We start from the raw sequence: 21,297 nt of genomic DNA on the forward strand, positions 1-21,297 counted from the left end.
ATTATCCCAGTTCACCAAACTTAGTGCCTGCCTGAGTTGATTGAACTTTGCTTTACTAAGATTCATAGTTTTAGTGGTCCCGCTGCCCCGCGACCTATCAGTCACCAGATCAAACGTTATCATGTTGTGATCACTATTTCCCAAATGTTCTTGAACCTGCATGTTTAATATATTATTCGGTCTATTTGAAATGATCAAATCCAGTAATGCATTCCCCCTAGTTGGTTCCGTTACCATTTGAGTCAGGTAACTGTCCTGTAGTGATGCCAGAAATATGCTGCTTTTACCAGAATGGGTAGCCTCAATACTCCAGTCAATGTCTGGAAAGTTAAATTCCCCCATAACTATGAGTATGACCTCATTTTTACTAGAGATGGCCCGAACCTCCGATTTTCGGTTCACGAACCAGGTTGCAAACTTCCCCCAATAGTTTGGTTTGCGCGAACTTCCGCGAACCGCAATAGACTTCAATGGGGAGGCGAACGTTGAAAAATAGAAACACTTATTCTGGCCACAAAAGTGATGGAAAATATGTTTCAAGGGGTCTAACACCTGGAGAGGGGGCATGGCGGAGTGGGATAGATGCCAAAAGTCCCGGGGGAAAATCTGGATTTGACGCAAAACAGTGTTTTAAAGAGAATCTGTACTCTAAAATTCTTACAATAAAAAGCATAACATTCTATTAATTATGTTCTCCTGGGCCCCTCTGTGCTGTTTCTGCCACTCCCTGATGTGATCCTGGCTTGTAATTGCCAGTTTTAGGCAGTGTTTACAAACAAAAGACATGGCTGCTAACAGCATGTGATAGGCTGAGAGGACCTCAGTCTGTGACTCACACAGAACCTACAGGGGCATGGAGAGGGTGTGCATAGCTTCTATCCTATCAGAAGCAGTGCAGCACATTCCAGCCTGAGTGCCCGACAAAGCCATCAGAGGAAAGAAGATTAGATTATATTAGATTATATGACAGAGATAATACAGCCACTGTGCAACTAGGAAAGGCTGCAGTAAGACAGAACACATTATAACAGGTATTGGAACTTATAGGATAGAAGAAATAAGGCTGAATATTTTGTTACAGAGTCTCTTTAAGGGCAGAAATAACATTGGATGCTAAATTGCAGGCCTAAAGTGCTTTAAAACATCTTGCATGTGTATACATCAATCAGGTAGTGTAATTAGAGTACTGCTTCACACTGACACACCAAACGCACTGTGTAACGTACCGCAAACAGCTGTTTGTGTAGTGACAGCCGTGCTGGACTGGTGCGCATCATGGCGAGATTGCTCTTCCTCACTCAGTGATTTCAGGTAATGTCTGACTGCCTTATCAACTTTCAATGGTTCTTTCTATACCATTGTTAAAGCTTACATCTATTTTTTAAAACACTTGTTCTGCTTGCTGTTCAGTACCTGCAACAAGACTCTTTTATGGAGGGCAAGTCTGCCATTGTGAGTGACCACTTGTAATAGCCAGGGTATGCTGGTTCGATTCAGGTCCGGAGTGGGAGCCTAAAAAACAGCTACCACCACCACACATCCAAGGAAGGCAGCAGGCACGCTGTGGGCAAAGGAGCAGGAATGGCTACCACACATCCAAGGAAGGCAGCAGGCATGGCATGCACGTCCCGAGGTAGTGACCAAAAGGAGGACTTTCGAGGCCCTGCTGTATATGAGATGAATCAAATTTAAATCCTTTAACGAGAATCTGTTATGGAGGGCAAGTCTGCCATCCATTCAAGTGAAATGTATGCACTGACTGCCAGGTATAATACAATGTGCAGTCAAAGATGCAGTGAAAGGTATGCAGTGACTGCAAACAGCTGTTTGTGTAGTGACGGCTGGGCTGGACTGTTGTGCACCATGACGAGCAGGTGATGGCGGCTTTCCAGCCCATATGGTTGCAGGGCTAAAGTAGCTAAATGACAGAACAGTGACTGTCCAGCTGATCAAATTTGGTCTGTCCACAATGAAGCAACGACCTTATTATCTTTGGTGTGCCACCCCCCGAGACTCTCATACAGCCGGCGGTCATTGCTTCATTGTGATACGCAAGCCCCTTCACTGCGGAAAGGTAATGATCACTAAGGGGAATTGGCACATGTACATGCCTTTTGTTTTGTTGTTGCAGCTGCACTGCAGCCAGAAAAATTAGGCAGGCATGTACACTCACCAGAAAAATTATTATAGCGGCCGCTGCTGGCTTTAAAAATTCAGGAATCCGCCTGGAGTCCTGGACCCTGTTGGTGGTGGCGGAGAATGCAGTCAAGCGGCCTGCGGACAGAGGTGCTGTGTGGGGAGCGACTTAGTCTTGGGGCAGGCAGCCAGTCACACAGCGTGCAGGCAGAGATGCTGTGTATGGGGACAGACTTAGTCTTCAGGTGGGCAGTAGCCCTCTGGGATCCATGCCTCATTCATTTTGATAAAGGTGAGGTACTGAACACTTTTGTGACTTAGGCTACTTCTCTTCTCAGTGACAATGCCTCCAGCTGCGCTGAAGGTCCTTTCTGACAGGACACTTGAGGCAGGGCAAGACAAAAGTTGGATGGCAAATTGGGACAGCTCTGGCCACAGGTCAAGCCTGCGAACCCAGTAGTCCAAGGGTTCATCGTTGCTCACAGTGTCTATATCCACACTTAAGGCCAGGTAGTCGGCTACCTGCCGGTCCAGGCGTTGGTGGAGGGTGGATGCAGAAGCACTAAGTCGAGGCGTTGGACTAAAGAATGTTCACATGTCCAACATCACCATGAGATCGCTGGAGCGTCCTGTCCTTGCCTGCATGGACATGGTTGAAAGATTACTGGCAGTGGTACCTTTATTGTGTTGTGCTGTGACATCACCCTTAAACACATTGTAAAGCATAGTTGCCAGCTTGTTCTGCAAGTGCTGCATCCTTTCTGCCTTCTGGTGAGATGGTAACATGTCCACCACTTTGTGCCTGTACCGAGGGTCTAGTAGCGTGGCCACCCAGTACAGCTCATTCCCCTTGAGTTTTTTTTATACGGGGGTCCCTCAACAGGCTGGACAGCATGAAAGATGCCATCTGCACAAAGTTGGATCCAGATGTATTATCCATCTCCTCTTGCTCTTCCTCAGTGACGTCAGGTAAGTCCTCCTACTCCCCCCAGCAATGAACAATACCACGGGAACGTCGAGCAGCACAAGCCCCCTGCGACGCCTGCTGTGGTTGTTCTTCTGCCGCCGCCTCCTCCTCCAAAGAAACACCTTCCTCATCATCCGAGTCTGACTCCTCTTCCCCACACGTCTCCTCCTTCTCCTCCCCCTCTGTGCTGCCGCAGGTGTTGAGGATACATCTGTTTCTGTTGAAAATTGCTCTCACAACTGTTCCTCCCGTAACTGTTCCTCTTCATGCTCCTCCACAGCTTGATCCACCACTCTACGCACAGCACGCTCAACGAAGTAAGCGTACGGGATCAAGTCACTGACGGTGCCATCACTGCAACTCACCAGGTTGGTCACCTCCTCAAAAGACCGCATGAGCCTGCATGCATTTCACATCAGTGTCCAGTTGTTGGGCCAGAACATCCCCATCTCCCCAGATTGTGTCCTTTTACTGTAGGTACTTGGTGACGGCTTTATCCTGTTCTAGCAGGCGAGAGAACATGACCAGGGTCGAATTCCAGGGAGTCGGGCTATCACATATCAAGCGTCTCACCGGAAAGTTGTTTCTCCGCTGAATGTCTGCAAAGCGTGCCATTGCCATGTAAGACCACCTGAAATGCCCACACAACTTCCTGGCCTGCATCAGGACGTCCTCTAAGCCTGGGAACTTTGACACAAATCTTTGAATTAATAGATTCAGCACATGTGCCATTGAGGGAACATGTAAATAGTAATCAGGGATATACTGAGGACACAGGAGACCAAAAAATTGAAAAAATACTTTTTTTTTTAATTTGCAAAAAGGTGCAGAAATTTGTATACAAAAACTTTAATCACATAAAAAAGTGCATATAGTTGATTGACAAAAGGCAACAACATCGATTTGTTTCAGGTTGGTAACCCTTCTTCAGGCCTTTAAATATACAGTGAACATCTGCACAATTGGAATACAAGGTAGATTCTCATCTGGACAAATATAAAGCCAGGACAGACCACCACAAGATCAAACAAAGAGCCGCATGGAAACCGGACATCCAAACAGGGTCACCACCTGTTTGGATGGCCTGAAGAAGGGTTACCAACCCGAAACAAATCGATGTTGTTGCCTTTTGTCAATCAACTATATGCACTTTATTACGTGAGTATATCCCTCAGTATATCCCTGATTACTATTTAGATTTTGCTTGGTGTTTGTGGCGCACCTCCAGGGATCTATTTTGTGTTTTTTTTCTCCCAAATACATTAACTATTGAGGGAACATGTGTCAGCTTTCCCAAATGCAATGCGGAAATGAGATTGCTGCCGTTATCACACACCACATTGCCGATCTCCAGCTGGTGCGGGGTATGCTACTGATCCACCTGTTTGTTGAGAGCAGCCAGGAGAGCTGGTCCAGTGTGACTCTCCGCTTTGAGGCAAGCCATGTCTAAGATGGTGTGACACCATCGTCCCTGGCATGCAGCATAGGCCCTGGGGAGATGGCGCTGTGTAGCTGGAGAGGAGATCACAGCACCAGTAGAGTTTAACTGCCATTCAGTCAAGGAGGAGGAGGAGGACGATAGTGAAGAGGATGTAGCAGGAGGAGAAGGAGAGGAGGTGGCAGGAGGCCTGCCTGCAAGCCATGGAGGTGTCACAAGTTGGTCCGCTGCACAGCCACGTACTCCATGCTTGCCATCGGTCACCAGGTTGACCCAATGGGCGGTGTAAGTTATGTAGCGGCCCTGACCGTGCTTGGCAGACCAGGCATCCATGGTCAGGTGGACCCTTGACCCAACGCTGTGTGCCAGAGATGACACCACTTGCCTCTCCACTTCACGGTAAAGTTTGGGTATCGCCTTTTTAGAGAAATAATTGTGGCCTGGTATCTTCTACTGCGGTGTCCCAATGGCCACAAATTTACGGAAGGCCTCAGGGTCCACCAGCTGGTAATAGCTGGCGAGCTAACAGTTCCACCAAGCCAGCTGTCAGACACTGGGAAAGGGGGTGACTGGCAGAAGTTTGCTTCTTCAGCTCAAAGATTTCCTTGACGGACACCTGACTGCTGTGGGCAGAGGAGCAGGAACTGCTCAAGGGCAGAGGTGGAGTGGAGGAGGGTGGCTGTGTAGGTGCAAGGGAGACAGCGGCTGAAGATGCTGCACTTGAAGGAGGAAGAGGAGAAGGAGGGTGGCTTTTCTTTTGTGTGCTGCTTTTGCTCAGGTGCTCTTCCCATTGCAGTTTGTGCCTTTTCTCCATGTGCCTTCGTAAGGCACTTGTCCCTACGTGAGTGTTGGCCTTTCCACGGCTCAATTTTTGAAGGCAGCGAGAACAGATGGCATTGCTCCGATCTGAGGCAGACACACTAAAACATTTCCAAACCTCTGAGCCCCCCTGGGGCGATGGCAATATGGTGGCATCAGCAGCTGACGTTGAAGGGCATGTTGGCTGGCTGTCCATAGGTGGCGATACATGGCGCCGGACACTGCCACCAGCTGTTTCTGATGATGAGCTCCCCCTGCTTCTTTTAGGAACTCGTCTCCTCCTACTCCTCTCTGACTCCCCCTCTGAATTGTCCCCCTGTTTATCTCCTCTATTGGGAACATAGTGGGATCCATATCATTGTCATCATCATAATCATCCTGACCAGCTTCGTTTGCCTCAGACACCTCCAAATCTGCACCAACAGCAGATACTTCATCCACCCCCTCCACACACGTTACGTCCACAGTGTCGCCTAACTGAGCTCAGACATATGAGGTGGTGTAACTTGCTTAGCGCCTTCATCTGGTTGTAACGATAGTGGCTGTGCATCAGTGATTTCCCCACCAAATAACTCCTGCGAACTGTCAAATGTAGCGGATGCGGTACTTGGAGTAGCACTGGTGGCTGCGGAAGATGAGGTGTTCTGTGTTAAATAGTCAGCCACATCCTGACAATCTTGGGAGTTGATGGGACGTACCTTCTTCTGAGAACTGTACTTTGGTCCAGGGCCGCACGAAATCACATCAGCACGACCTTCGCACAGACCTGCCAGGTGGCCTTCCTCTGGGTCTGACCTGTTTTGTCAGTTTTGTCCATATCGGGGGGGGGGGGGGGATGAAGTGAAAGGTATGCACTGACTTGACTAATACAATGTGCAGTCACACAGGTGCAGTTAACAGGTATGCACGGAGTGGTATATCACACTATGTGCACTCACGTAGGTATGTGGGTGCACTGAACACAACAGGTAGGTATATGCAGTAATGAGGTGGGTGCACTGAACACAACAGGTAGGTATATGAAGTGATGAGGTGGGTGCACTGAACACAACAGGTAGGTATATGCAGTGATGAGGTGGGTGCACTGAACACAAGAGGTAGGTATATGCAGTGATGGGTATTACAATGTGCACCTGTCACACACAGACAGGTAGCGGACAGGCACAGTGACACTGCGTGCACTCAACTCACGTAGGTAGGTGGGTGCACTGTGAACAACAGGTAGGTAGGTATATGCAGTAATGGGTATTACAATGTGTGCCTGTCACACACAGACAGGTAGCGGACAGGCACAGTGACACTGCATGCGCTCAGCTCAGGTAGGTAGGTGGGTGCACTGTGAACAACAGGTAGGTAGGTTTATGCAGTAATGAGTATTACAATGTGCACCTGTCACACACAGACAGGTAGCGGACAGGAACAGTGACACTGCATGCACTCACCTCACGTAGGTAGGTGGGTGCACTGTGAACAACAGGCAGGGGTGTATCTGGGTAATATAGCGCCTATGGCAAACAGATTGCACCCCCTGCCCCAGTCAGAGCCCCCTTCCCCTCTAAAAACTGCATGCTTTCTCTCGCATATCTGTGGTATGGTTGACTGTGTTTTTTGGCTTGGGATACTGCTGAAGTTACTTTTTTTTAAATATCTTTGCTTATTCCCTCTATTTTCAAACACTGAGCCAAGTGTCCCGTACATACATGAATTAACAATCCACGTTCCCCAGATAACAGAATCAATCTGAGGAGGGGGGCAGTCATGGCGGCGTAGGTATGGGGGCCCAGCCTAGGAGCAGGCACGGGGGCACAGCAGTGGTAGGCATGGGGCCCCTGATGCTGTGGCACCCATGGCACAAGCCATGCCTGCACCCCTCTAGATACGCCTCTGACAACAGGTAGGTAGGTATATGCAGTAATGGGTATTACAATGTGCACCTGTCACACACAGACAGGTAGCGGACAGGAACAGTGACACTGCGTGCGCTCACCTCACGTAGGTAGGTGGGTGCACTGTGAACAACAGGTAGGTAGGTATATGCAGTAATGGGTATTACAATTTGCACCTGTCACACACAGACTTGTAGCGGACAGGCACATTGACACTGCATGCGCTCACATAGGTGGGTGGGTGCACAGTGAACAACAGGTAGGTATATGCAGTCATGGGTAATGTGCACCTGTCACACACACAGGTAGTCACTGAATGTGCTGGGCCTGGCAGTGACACACACAGTATGAATTATCAAGGCTGTCTATGCAACACAAGTGTCAGTGGGACACACAGAAAAAAATATAGATCACAAGAACAAGATTAGCTCTCAAAAGAGCTATTGTGGGGTGTATTTTTAGCAATAAGAATCAGCAAGAAGCAAGCTAAGAAGCCTACAAGAGCCTAACTAATCTTTCTCTATGAGAGAGTCTGCAGCAGCTGTCCCTTCTCTATTTGGCGATGCCTGCCTTTTATAAGGGGGGGGGGGGGAGTGGCTCCAGGAGGGCATGTAGCCTGATTGGCTACAATGGGCCTGCTGACTGTGATGTAGAGGGTCAAAGTTGACCCTAATGGTGCACTATGGGGGCGAACTGAACTTCCGGTAAAGTTTGCGGTTCTCCGCGATCGCGAACCCACGGAAGTTCACCTGGAACCATTTGCCGGCAAACCGTTTGGGCCATCTCTAATTTGAGCATCACGTCCGGGCGGCAGAAATGGTTAAGTGACATGTGAAATGATGGGATAGACATGTGTATGTACAGTAGTAAGCATAGAAATAACTTTTTTCCTGAAAGAGTTAATCATTCAGGTATGCAACTGACAGTTTCTCTCCATTTGAGACACAGTCGGACTTTAGGATAACCCTCACTGTCAAGAAATTATACACATAAAACTCTTTCCTGGAAGAGAACAGCTTCTAAATACAGGGGATATTAAAAAAAAAAGTTCGTATAATTTAGCCTTCGCGCACTGCACTTGTACGGAACACATGCAGTGCTTTCTATGTACTTCTGATATTTGAGCGTCTGCCTCCTGCACGCATTGCCGTAATACATATGGCAACGCGTGTAATGTTAACGAGGCCTTAAACATACTATAGAACTTTGGGATATCTAAAACAATATCTTTTTTAGGAGTAGGAGGATGAATACAATAGCTTATCTCATACGTTTATTTCCATTTTAAGTTCACTTTAAGGTTATAGAAAAAAATGGCTGTTACATAAAGATTCATTCAGGCTTAATATTACTATATTAACATACCTAAAAGTGGATAGCAAGAAGTTTTGAAGCATTTGGAATGTAGTTAGAGACCAGCAATCTAAGGCCAGAAGCGGTATAAGGCGTGAAGTATAACGTTTACAGCAGTAATGTCAACTGATGAAAAGAGTGAAGTGTATAGTCAACTGATGAAAAGGAAAACCAGTGTTTTTTTCTTGGCCATTAAATTAAATGTAAATATATGAAGCTAAAATAATCTTGGCTATCACACCATTTGGGAGGGAAAATGAATAACAAATATGAGTCAGTAAGCCAATTTGTTAATCTTGTTTTAACTGTGATAGATTACAGAAGTGCGACCAGTGCCCATGACAGTGGTTCTTAAATACTGATTACTGGAAGACAAACACGAGACTCCTATCTACTTTTCTATTTGATTACAGTAGAGTGCTGGGCACAAGTCAAGAGGAGTCAAGGAAAAGGTCTAAAGCCCCGTCTACACGGGGAGATGTTGGGTAGATGTTGTGGCGATCAGCTGCCTCTTTCGCGTCCCCGCGCGTGCCCGCCGCGTCTCCGCCACGTCCCCGCTCGCCGCGCGTGCGCCGCATTCGATTTCCCACTCGTCCCCGCCGGCGCCGCTTATCTTTTGCTCGATTCCCTGCCTTTGTACCCTAGCGGGGAGCGAGCAGGGAATCGGCGGAAGCAAGATCCGTCCTGTCGGATCTTATCAATCGAGCCGCATCAGCGGCTCGATTGATAAGGAGAGTCGCGGCCGCATCTACGTGTGTAGATGCGGCTTAAGGCCATGGCTGGGTTTGTCACCTTGAAAACCTGCCCTTTTGAAAACAGTTTTGTATATAAGACTAGCTCAACATTGTTAAGCATGTCTGCAACTGAGCAATATTCTCTGAACAATATTTATTTATTTATACATAAACTAGCCGTAGTTATGTACATTTGAGTACAGACATTTGTGTACACATTCATGTTAAGCTATTGTGACAAGACAACATAATACCAATGAAAGTCTAATAAATTACACTGTTACTACTTACTAGAATGATTTAGGTCCAAAATGCAGTTTTTAATGTCTAGCCTTTGAAGTCACAGAGGCAGATAAATCTATCCATATGGAAGGGATTTAGTGTTTATTAGGGGAATGATCTGCCCCAAAGAGATTTTTTTCCCCCTCAACTTTATTGCATGTCACTTGAGTATGCTACAGCTAACCTTCACAGTCACAATTAAGATAATAGAAATGCTACCATACCCACCATACTATTCTTTTTAATCTGTAGTGTATTTTAGCATATAAAATGCCAAAGTATAAACAATATTTCTCTGGCTGTACTCTATAAGTACCTTTACACAGATTAGTAGACATCTACATGTCAAAAAGATAAACTTAAAGGAAAACTATCGATTCACATATTTTTTTCAATTGACACAGGAATTGTTTGGGAAGTGCTGCTAAGTACTGGTGTATATATTTTAGTAGCAACTTCTTTGTTTACTGTTAGCAAAATACATTCAAACTTTACTGACGCCAAAACTGACGGCTGACTGAGCCATGAGGAGAGGGGAAATTCCCCTCACACTTGATCAGTTAACTCTATGTGTAGCTCTGTGTGTGACAGAGAGAGACAGGACATAGGAGCTGCAGCTGTTGGGAGCTCTGTTTCTGACTGAAGTGTCTGAAAAGAGCAGAGGAAATGTAACTAATTGTCACAGCTTTTTCATATTGTTTTTGCTTTCAGAGTTTGATATGTTTGATATTTGCTTTCTGTAGTCTGATATGCAACTCTGGCTGTGCATTGAAGCAGACACCCCTTCTACAATTGATTTGTCCTAATATAGCTAAATCCTACCCTCAATAAATTACAGTTTTTGCCTCTGATATTTAACATGAAAAGTAGGAAAATGTTTACACAGCTACTTAAGCTGGCCGCTAACTGTCCAATTTCTAGCGAAAAATCGTTCAAGCGTTCAGAAATTCTGATCAGATTGGTTGTAAATAATCTCCATTGATGAACACAATCGATTATGAACGAGTGAAAAAAATGTCGCCCGAATGAATTTTCGTCGAACGAAAATTTTGATTTTTCTTGGTGATCGTGATAGATAGGAAGCAATGATTGGTTAGTTGATGGTGTAGTGAACGATTTTTCGTCCGATCAGAATTTCTGATCGTTCGGACGATTTTTCGCTAGAAATTGGACCGTTAGTGGCCAGCTTTAGACATTATTTGTACATTGTCATTTTAGAACACTTGGGTATCGATAGTATTCCTTTAAGGTTATCAATTTATTAAAAATGGAACCTCAGTATTCATATATTCTTCATTCATTTTACAGTACACATACATAAAAACTCTTTACATCAATATGTTTTTATTACTTTATTCCACCCCTGTGTAAATATATGTAGTTGATGTGTTCTCTGTATCAGCGGTAATCCATCAGTGTCTTGCATTAACAGTTGTATTGTTTATGTTGTATTGTTATACCCTGTATGCTGTTGTACAGTGCCACGGAAGATGCTGGAGCTATATAAATCAATAATAAATCAATAGTAATAATAATAATAATAATAATAATAATACTTATTATTATTATTATTATACAAAAGGAAAAACTAGTAAATACTGTTAACAAATAATTTTATATGTGTGCTTATTAGTCATTACTAGTATACAATATAACAACTAGGGGTGGGACGACGAATCCGGCGAATCCACGAATCCCTCGAATATTAGGAAATATTCGAGATTCGTGGATTCGAATCCCGACGCCATTTTCCACTATACGAATCCGCCGAATCCCGACGCCGCATCGCCGCGCATCCGCCGCTCGCACTCGTCCTCCTCCGACCTCCTCCGACCCCCCCGCGCCTCCTCCGCTCGCCCCCCCTGCCCGCATCCACTCACCTATCCATAGCGGAGCGCAGAGCGGCAGACCTCTCGCCGACTTCCTGGTTCCCCCTAGTGACCGGCTCTTACAATGACGTCATTAGTAAGAGCCGGTCCGGCCACTAGAGGGAACAGGGAAGTAACGAAGAGGTCTGCCGCTCTGCGCTCCACGGGAAAGGTGAGTAGATTATGCAGGGGTGAGCGGAGGAGGCACGGGGGACGGAGGGGGCCGTGGGGGGGTTGGCGGGGGAGGGGGGTTCTATCTACCTACCTACCTACCTACCACTATCCCTACCTACCTACAGGCCGCTATACCTACCTACCTACAGGCCCCTATACCTACCTAAAGGCCCCCTATATGCACCTACCTGCCTACCTAAAGGCCCCTATACCTACCTAAAGGCCACTATACCTACCTAAAGGCCCCTATACCTACCTACCTAAAGGCCCCTATACCTACCTACCTACCTACCTACCTACCTAATGGCCCCTATACCTACCTACCTACAGGCCACTATACCTACCTACAGGCCTCAATACCTACCTACCTACCTACCTACCCACCTACCTACAGGCCCCCTATACATACCTACCTACCTAAAGGCACCTATACCTACCTACCTACCAGACACTATACCTACCTACAGGCAACTATACCTACCTACAGGCCACTATACCTACCCACCTACCGGCCACTATCCTTACCTACCTACAGGCTGCTATACCTACCTACCTACCTACCTACCTACCTACCTACAGGCTGCTATACCTACCTACCTACCTACAGGCCACTATACCTACCTACCTACCTACCGGCCACTATCCTTACCTACCTACAGGCTGCTATACCTACCTACCTACCTACAGGCCGCAATACCCACCTACCTAAAGGCCCCCTATACCTACCTAAAGGCCCCCTATACGTACCTACCTACCTACCTAAAGGCCCCTATACCTACCTACCTACCTAAAGGCCCCTATACCTACCTACAGGCCACTATACCTACCTACAGGCCTCAATACCTACCTACCTACAGGGCCCCTATACGTACCTACCTACCTAAAGGCACCTATACCTGCCTACCTACATACTTCCCTATACTTAAGGCCCTATACCCTGCTGCCTATACTGAAGATCCCTTTACCTACCTACCTACCTAAAGGCCCCTATACCTACCTACCTACATACCTACCTACCTATACTTAAGGCCCTATACCCTGCTACCTATACTGAAGGTCCCTTTACCTACCTACCTACCTACACTGAAGGCACATGTACCTTACTACCTATACTGAAGGCCCCTATACCTAGCTACCTACCTATACTGAAGGCACATATACCCTGCTACCTATACTGAAGGCACATATACCCTGCTACCTATACTGAAGGCCCCTATACCTAGTTACCTACCAATACTGAAAGCACATGTACTGTGCTATCTATACTGAAGGCCCCTATACCTTGCTACCGATACTGAAGGCACATGTACCCTGCTACCTATACTGAAGGCCCATATACCCTGCTACCTATACTGAAGGCCCATATACCCTGCTACCTATACTGAAGGCCCATATACCCTGCTACCTATACTGAAGGCCCATATACCCTGCTACCTATACTGAAGGCCCATATACCCTGCTACCTATACTGAAGGCCCATATACCCTGCTACCTATACTGAAGGCCCATATACCCTGCTACCTATACTGAAGGCCCATATACCCTGCTACCTATACTGAAGGCCCATATACCCTGCTACCTATACTGAAGGCCCATAAACCCTGCTACCTATACTGAAGGCCCCTATACCTTGCTACCTATACTGAAAGCTACCAATATTGAAGGCACCCATACCTAGCTAGCTATACTGAAGGCACCTTTACCTCGCTACCTATGCCTGGGTACCTATACTGCGGGCAACTATACCACGGATCGCACAATTTTTATGTGCAGGATTCGTTAGATTCGGGATTCGAAAGGTTCGATATATTCGAGAACCTTTTTAGATTCGGATCCGGATTCGGATTCGAAGAAATTGTGGATTCGTCCCATCCCTAATAACAACATTGGTCATGGCAAGAGCCAATGGAATCTCAGTAATACATTTTTTACATCCCTATCAATGAGATTGATTCATGAAGTTTTGTAAAATTGTACGTAATGTAATGGGCATAGTAGTAATGCACCTGTTGTTCATATAATATAAATTGTGCTATGTGCCCAACACACCTTACATTACTTATGTAAACACTGGTAAAAGTGATATGCGCTATGTGCACACTTCGTTTTTAAGGGCACATTATAAATCATCTCCAATGTGTGAGGCCCATCAATTGTTAATATGCATATTTAGCCATTGTGTAATCGAATCTGTCATTATGAATATAAAAAAATAGCAGGCCCAGTAAATAAAGCATAGAGATCAATAAAATATAAAAGCAAATAACAGTGGCGGACAAAGCCAACAGTGGGCCCCTGCAAAAATCACTTTCCTCTTCGGCTTCAGAGAGAAATACACAGAGAAGAGCCTAAAGAATAATCGGGCCCAAACTGTGGTGCAGCTGCATGGGCACTGGAGGACATGGGGCCCCTGTGCGGTTGCACGACTTGCACGGGCCTATGTCCGCCGCTGGCAAATAGCTAAATCCACAGTTTAAAACAGCACTTGAGATTTGAAAGAGAAGGGTTAGGACATATATTGCCCTACATTTTCACGTGGATGTAGTCTGTTATGTGCGACAGAAGGTAAGACTGTGTTTTCAGGACATCAGCTTTATTATAGAATTACTTTGGGCATTTATTGGAGGTTCTCCACTTGCTGAAGTAAAGACAGGGATATGTGTGCCATAAATTAATTTAAATTTGATACCGCTATAATAGTCTCTAGGATATCAAAAAACACATGAGAGCCATTTTCAAGCATTAACCAGCTGTGTTACTTGAGAGAGATACCACAAAGGAAGCTTCAGAGCTGCATCCCATAGGATTCCACACACGAGGAAGTCAAAAACAGCTTACACCCAAATCCACCAAAGATGTAATAGATTTCCAAACAAAAAAGCGACTGGTTCACCACCTTACTAGGCCAGTTTATTTATTGCGTTGAGAAGGGGAACAGAGGAGGAAGAAGCCAGGACAACACATTTTTGTTATCTAATCTATTTTTTCCATCAAATGTATGATGAGGTAATTCTATGAATTAAAATATTGAGAGGAGTTTCCCTCAGGTGATGTCAGTGATGATGTCAGGGATGGTAAGGCTTGCTTTTTAGACTGTGAAATGTTCTTATTCCATGCCAGGCTAGAATGATGTCTTTAAAGATAGGATTCCCTTGTAGGTGTGTGGGAAATTATCGATAAGAGGAGTGGAGGAGCCCTGATAAGGGTCAGGTCTCTGCCAGGTCTTTATTTAAGGTGGTGTTAGTGAAAATAGATGTGTTGTGAAACCAATCATTATGTGTCTACAGATTGATGGCAAATTACATTGACAAATGTAAGTTATATTCAGCCCCCAGTGGATGATGCCTGCCAAAATTTATTTAAAAAAAAATATTTTTTTCCCATAAAATTAATCAAGGGCTGAATACATTTTTTTGACATCTTTGTTTTTGATTAGCACAGGTACAGTTTGCATGGGGTATAGAAGGTTGGGCAAATAATAATAATTTATGTGCCTGAGAATGACTCAAAATGTCTAAGATGGTCAGTTGTGGCAGATAAATGAGTATTAGACCGAAAAGGGATGTGTCATCAGTGAATAATACTAAATGAACTTTGTTATAACCTGCTGTAAGACATTAAGATTTTACCTCACACAAGGAAATATGTGAGAGATTCACCAGCAATGTTGAGTAATAAAGGAAATAACAACTTAGTCTACTAGGGGATTCTCAATCATGTTCGGAACAGCATTCTCTGCAACATCCAGATCAGAACTTGAATAAAGTGGACCACAGTAGGGGGGTTATGACCCTTGTTGCCAATTCTGTGCACTGCCATCCACATCACATTTCAGCTCGTATATACTTTCTCATTCACAGCTGGAAGAAGGAAGTACGGTATATGAGAGAGGGAATGCAATGTGGAGCCCAGTGCAGAGAGGCAACAACAATGGTTATTCTGGTTAGTTTTGGGGAAAAAATGTTATTGGACATGATGAGCCATCTATTGATTATTTTTAATTGTTGTATTTGATATCTTGGGTTACGTGTGGAGTTTGTGGACCATCCATTTTCCTCATCAGTTTCTTCTCCCAGTGTTATTTTATTTTCTGACTTTAGCTCTCTAATGAACTGGTATATTTTGCACACTGCTTTTTCAGGAATATTTTTTTAACCACTTCCGGGTTTCGGGTGGTTTTGCTGATCTGTGCTGCGGGGGCTCTTCAGCCCGCAGCACAGATCAGATAGCAGCCAGGGCGATCAGACTTCCCCCTTTTTTCTCCACTAGGGGGATGTCCTGCTGGGGGGGGTCTGATCACCGCCAGCTGTTTGCGCTTGCAGGGGGGGGGCTCTTCAAAGCCCCCCTTCGCAGCGCTTCCTGGCCTCCTTCCCCTTCCCTCCCTCTCCCTCCCCCTGTGAGCGGCGCAGGACGGAAATCCGTCCTGCGCTGCCTCAGATAGGCTTCAGCTGATCTCCTCTACGTATGTATGTAAACAGCGGGGAAGATCTTCCCCGCGTGTTTACATTTACCCTGCGAGCCGCGATCGGAGGCTCGCAGGGTATTCACGGAAACCACTTCAGGATTCAGGGGCGTACTTATGCGTACGCAGAATCATGAAGTGGTTAAGTTGCCTTTTGAATGACAAATTGAAAAATGTTATAAATGCAATGCCAGATTACGCTATCAGAGGCCTAATCTTTATCCAGGAGGAAGATAGTTGCTGAATATGTGGAAGAGAACATCACCCTATTTGCCTCAAGAGTGCCAAAGCCTGTCTTGTACTAAAAACAGAAGCCCTAAACCTGAAAAACCAAGTACATTTGGGAAAAATATGGGAAAAATTATGGATAATCAGGCAAGAAGTTTAGATATAGGGCCTGATTCACAAAGCGGTGCAAACTGTTTAGCACGGGTGTGCTAAACAGTTAGCACTTGAAGTGCCGTTCATGGACTTTTGCGCGATCACGGACAATTGCGCGCGCAAAAGTCTGCGATCGTGCGAATCGTGGCACTTTGCGCACGCAAAAGTCCGTGAACGGACTTCACGTGCTAACTGTTTAGCACACCCGTGCTAAACAGTTTGCACAGCTTTGTGAATCAGGCCCATAATGTCATAGCTTGTTTTCGTGAGGATATTGGGCAGTACAACTTTGTTCTAAAGGAACTTCACCTTTTCTGGATACCTTTATTAAAATGCTTTCCAATCTTTTGGAAAAACATTTTGTTAGAAAGCTAAATAAGTTAGTTTGAAATTCGAATAGATGTGGTCCAAGAAAATATAAAAACATGCGAATTAACCATTGGGACCAAAATAGGGTTTTTTATTATTATCTGGGAGACTTCTTGGATTATTATAGGTGTTTTAATAATCTCTAGATCATCCTATTCAAGTACACACAAAGTTACAGTCAGCAGAGAAGTTGTCACAGACCCAAGGGTCCTGAAGATGAGCAGAATAAAGCTTTTCGTAGTAATATCTAAAATCACAATTTATACATCTTGGATCTGACAGTAACCCAATTTTTGTCATGTGACTTTTTTTTTATTTTTGGTTTAGGATTTATTCTCATTGTTCACCAGATTAGTAATAGGCTTGCCAGGCTTACAGAAAACTATGTTTATAACTGATTCAATGAAGGCATAATAATTATCAGGCTAAAAGCCTGCTATTTTTTTAGGATACAGGATCTGGGCTTTTGTAGCTGTACTATATTGCACATAGGTAAATAACACGTCCATTATCACAAAAATGAAACGTCAATATTTTGCCCATTAATACAGCTTGGAGTGGTGTGATTTCTTCATCGGATATATGCTCCACTATCTCTTTCACTGCCATCTTGGAAAGTGTACTTACCATGTCTCTGATGGTGGTGAAAGGCCTCTCCTCCCTTGGCAGTTTGGCAAAGATTTGTTTTCATACGTATGGAGCTAGATACAAGCTGTAATCAGGGCCATGCTAAAAACAGTTCTCATTTATGTCTTAAGGCATCAGGCGCTGGAACCAGAAGTCAAAACTAAACTTTGAAAAAAGTGCCTGTCCCATTTGCAGTTTTCAAAAAGCATTAACATAACTAGCTTATGTATTAGACTGCTAATCTGACTTTTGGGAAATGTCACTGGCACAATCGTTCAAGGAGTTTACTGTTAAGTTGCAGCTGGGAAAAGAGGGCTGTATTCATCATATTATGGTGGAAGTTAGTCTTCAAAATCTCTTGGGAGTTTTAATTATCATTGCCAGCTGCCTGTGAGTGGGCATGTACAACACTTATTCAGCTGATGCCATTTACTTCAGCTACAAGAGAAATAACAACCGTTACAATAATAAAACCAAGCTAGGATTTTCTTTACAACTGAAGAATTAAAAGATAAGGTTTTGAAGGAGTGAGCAGTTAAAGTATACTGTATTTTAAGGCTACTGTTATGTTTCTTGTTTATTTAAAACACATTTTATTATTATTATTTGCATTTTTCTTATTTTTTAATCATCTTTACGTGTTTTCTTCTTTCTTTCAGTGTTTCAATGTTTAAGAGTGATTTGTTTCTTAAAACAATCTGCAATATTTATTTAAAATCTCATAATGAAACTGATAATCAATAAATGCATTCCTGGCTAACTGCATAGTGTGTGACATTTTTAAAATATTATTCATTCAATTAGGCAACTCTCAATTGATTTTTGATTGATGCCTGAATCAAACATTAATTGGAAATGAAAATTTAATTTTGGTTAATAAAGAGCAAACAGAAAGGAAGGAGATCAGCGTTAGAGATGTCATGAACATAGAACTTTCTGTTCGCTGTTCCTTCCGCAAATGTTTGCGAACATGCGAACTGCCATAGAACTCAATGGGCAGGCAACCTACAAAGACCTGGCCACAAAAGTGATGAAAAAATTGTTTTAAGGGGTCTAACACCTGGACTGTGGCATGCCGGAGGGGAATCCATGCCAAATGTCCCACCAAAAATTACAGAGTTGATGCAGTCGGGTTTTAGGCCTTAAAGGGCAGAAATCACATTAGCACAGCTCTAGGTGTCAGTGGGCTGTGGAGTAACACTTAGGCCCTAGTGAGAGTGGGCTGTGGAGTGTCACACACAGAGAAATGCAGTAGTACTGTCAGAACTTAATGTAGCAACAGCAGTAGTGTGCACACAGCTCTGAGTGTCAGTGGGCTGTGGAGTGTCACACACAAAAAAACACAGATCGATTTGATGTACTAGCCCTCAAACGGGCTGTTTGGGGTGCTATCACAGCAAGTGAGGAACAAGAACACAGGCCTAGCTAATTCTTTCCCTATCTGCAGCAAATCTGACCCTACTCTCACTAACAGTCAGCAGCCAGCAGAGAATGAATCCAATGCGGCCACAGCAAGGGGTGGAGGGTCCGGGAAGGGGTGAGAGCTGATTGGCTGCCATGTGTCTGCTGACTGTGAGATAGGCAGGGCCAGCGCTTCCATAGAGGCAAAGGTGGCAATTGCCCCTGGGCCCCTGGGCCCCAGAGCCTGTAGGGGCCCCCAAGGTGTGTGTCCCCTCACCTCAAGCTATGGAGACCCCATACATGCCTGCAGGGATTGAGAAAGAGGGGAGCCGTGGGGAGAAGTCAGAAGTTTAGAGCATTGTGCTGGCTCCTGTATCCTGCCTGGATTAGTTAAAGGGTACCAGAGCTGTTCTAACTAAAAAGTTTTGTACATACCTTGGGCTTCCTCCAGCCCCATCCACTCCGATCGCTCCCACGCCACCGTCCTCAGTCTTCCCAAAGCTCCGATACCGGGTCCCCACACTTCCGTCAGTCTGAGCCAGTCTGACGTAAGTGAAGTGCACTGTTTGCTTATCTCATCGCAATCTGAAATGTATCTGCCCGCCTCTGGGATAAGCCGATTATATTGGGGAGTCCTGTCAGGGCTAGAGGTCCATCACTCCTCTTTGACAATCCAAACTGCAAACAACATTCCCAGTCGGACTCGACCCTCCACGGATGTGTATCCAATCTTTATTGCATATTAATATATTAGTAGCAGTGGTACAAGAGCATCACAACAGCATGCATGACGTTTTGGGCGGAGGCCCTTTCTCAAATGCTGAAGTTTCCTTCCCTACCTCCAACATATAAAGACAATAAAACAACACGCCCCCATCTTAAGGGGCGGGAACAAACCTTAAAGTTACTTAACCCTTACTAGGGGAGAAAGAGCTGCAATAAGGTCATAGAAAGCACCTAAGGCTGAAATCCTCATTTAACCCACCCGGCGACTGAGTCCCCAGCCTGTCCATCCAGCAAGCCTCACGCCTCAGAAGGGTATTCCTTTGATCCCTCCCTTCTACACACTGTACCACCTCTAACACCTGCCACCTAATCTGTGTCACTCTGTGTCTCAATTCAATGAAATGTCGTGCCAAGGGGGACTCTCTTTTGGTCTGTACATCACCTTCTCTCACTTTTGGTGGATTTTGTATACTACTTTTATGCTCATTGAGCCTCGTTTTTATATCCCGTGTGGTCTGGCCTACATAGGCCAGGCCACACGGGCATTTGATAAGGTAAATCACCCACTTGGTATCACATGTGGCATAGTGCCTGAGTGGAATGGAGACCCCTGAACTAGGATGACGCACTTCAGGTCCTTTAATAATGCTATTACAATATTGACAATTCAAACACGGGTATGTCCCAACTTTCCCGGGGCCTAAAAACATCTGCATTTTACCTCTTGTGCGACCGACATCGGCCCGCACTAAGTGGTCCTTCAAAGACTTACCCCGTCTATATACGAACCTCGGCGGGGTCTTACATGTATGGACAAGCTGGGGATCACTCTCAATCACCGGCCAGAATTTAAGAACCATATCTCTCAGCACCGCTGATTCCCCACAAAACGTTGTAATAAAATTCACCTCGCTAGATGCATTATCAATCTCAGCTCTATAACCTCTCAGTGCCTTTCTATCCATTTCCAACACCTCTGACACGATTTCCTCGCATCTTGTCTCACTGTAACCTCTTGCGACAAAATCCTGAGTGAGATGCTTATCTCTCTAGCGGCTTGCTTATCTCTCCAGCAGCCGCTGGAGAGATACTTAGAGGGTGCACTTCTCCTGCATAGACTGGCCCGACTGACAGAAGTGGGGACCCGGCATCGGAGCTGCGAGAAGACTGAGGACGACGGCGTGGGAGCGATTAGAGTGGATGGGGCTGGAGGAAGCCCCAGGTACAGTATGTATAAAACTTTTTCGTTAGAACAGCTCTGGTTTCCTTTAAAACCCCAATGTCTGTACACTCTGGATTTGTAAGGGAAAGGAGGAGAGTTATAATGAGGTCCCCAACAATGCTTTTGGGGACATATGATGGACACCTAATGAATGGAACAGCCTCAGAAGAAGCACCGCCGTGCGAAATGGCCGTTAGGCTGCCCGTATTGCACCCTGCACCTGCTGCCATACACCCACGGTAGGACTGTATCGTTTGGCACAATATTGCCGACAAGTATGTTGCATGCACTTGTATGAATACAGCCTGAACAAAATTACAGTACAACACGTCTATTGCAGTTCCGGAAGTTTTCCCTTTCTTTTCCTGCATATAATATCCACTTATGTACATATCCTGAGCACACAGTTTACCACCGTGGGCTTGTCTTAAAGGGATATCCTGCCGGCCTAC

Source organism: Hyperolius riggenbachi, chromosome 5 (assembly GCF_040937935.1).
Source record: "Hyperolius riggenbachi isolate aHypRig1 chromosome 5, aHypRig1.pri, whole genome shotgun sequence".
Classification (NCBI taxonomy): Eukaryota; Metazoa; Chordata; class Amphibia; order Anura; family Hyperoliidae; genus Hyperolius; species Hyperolius riggenbachi.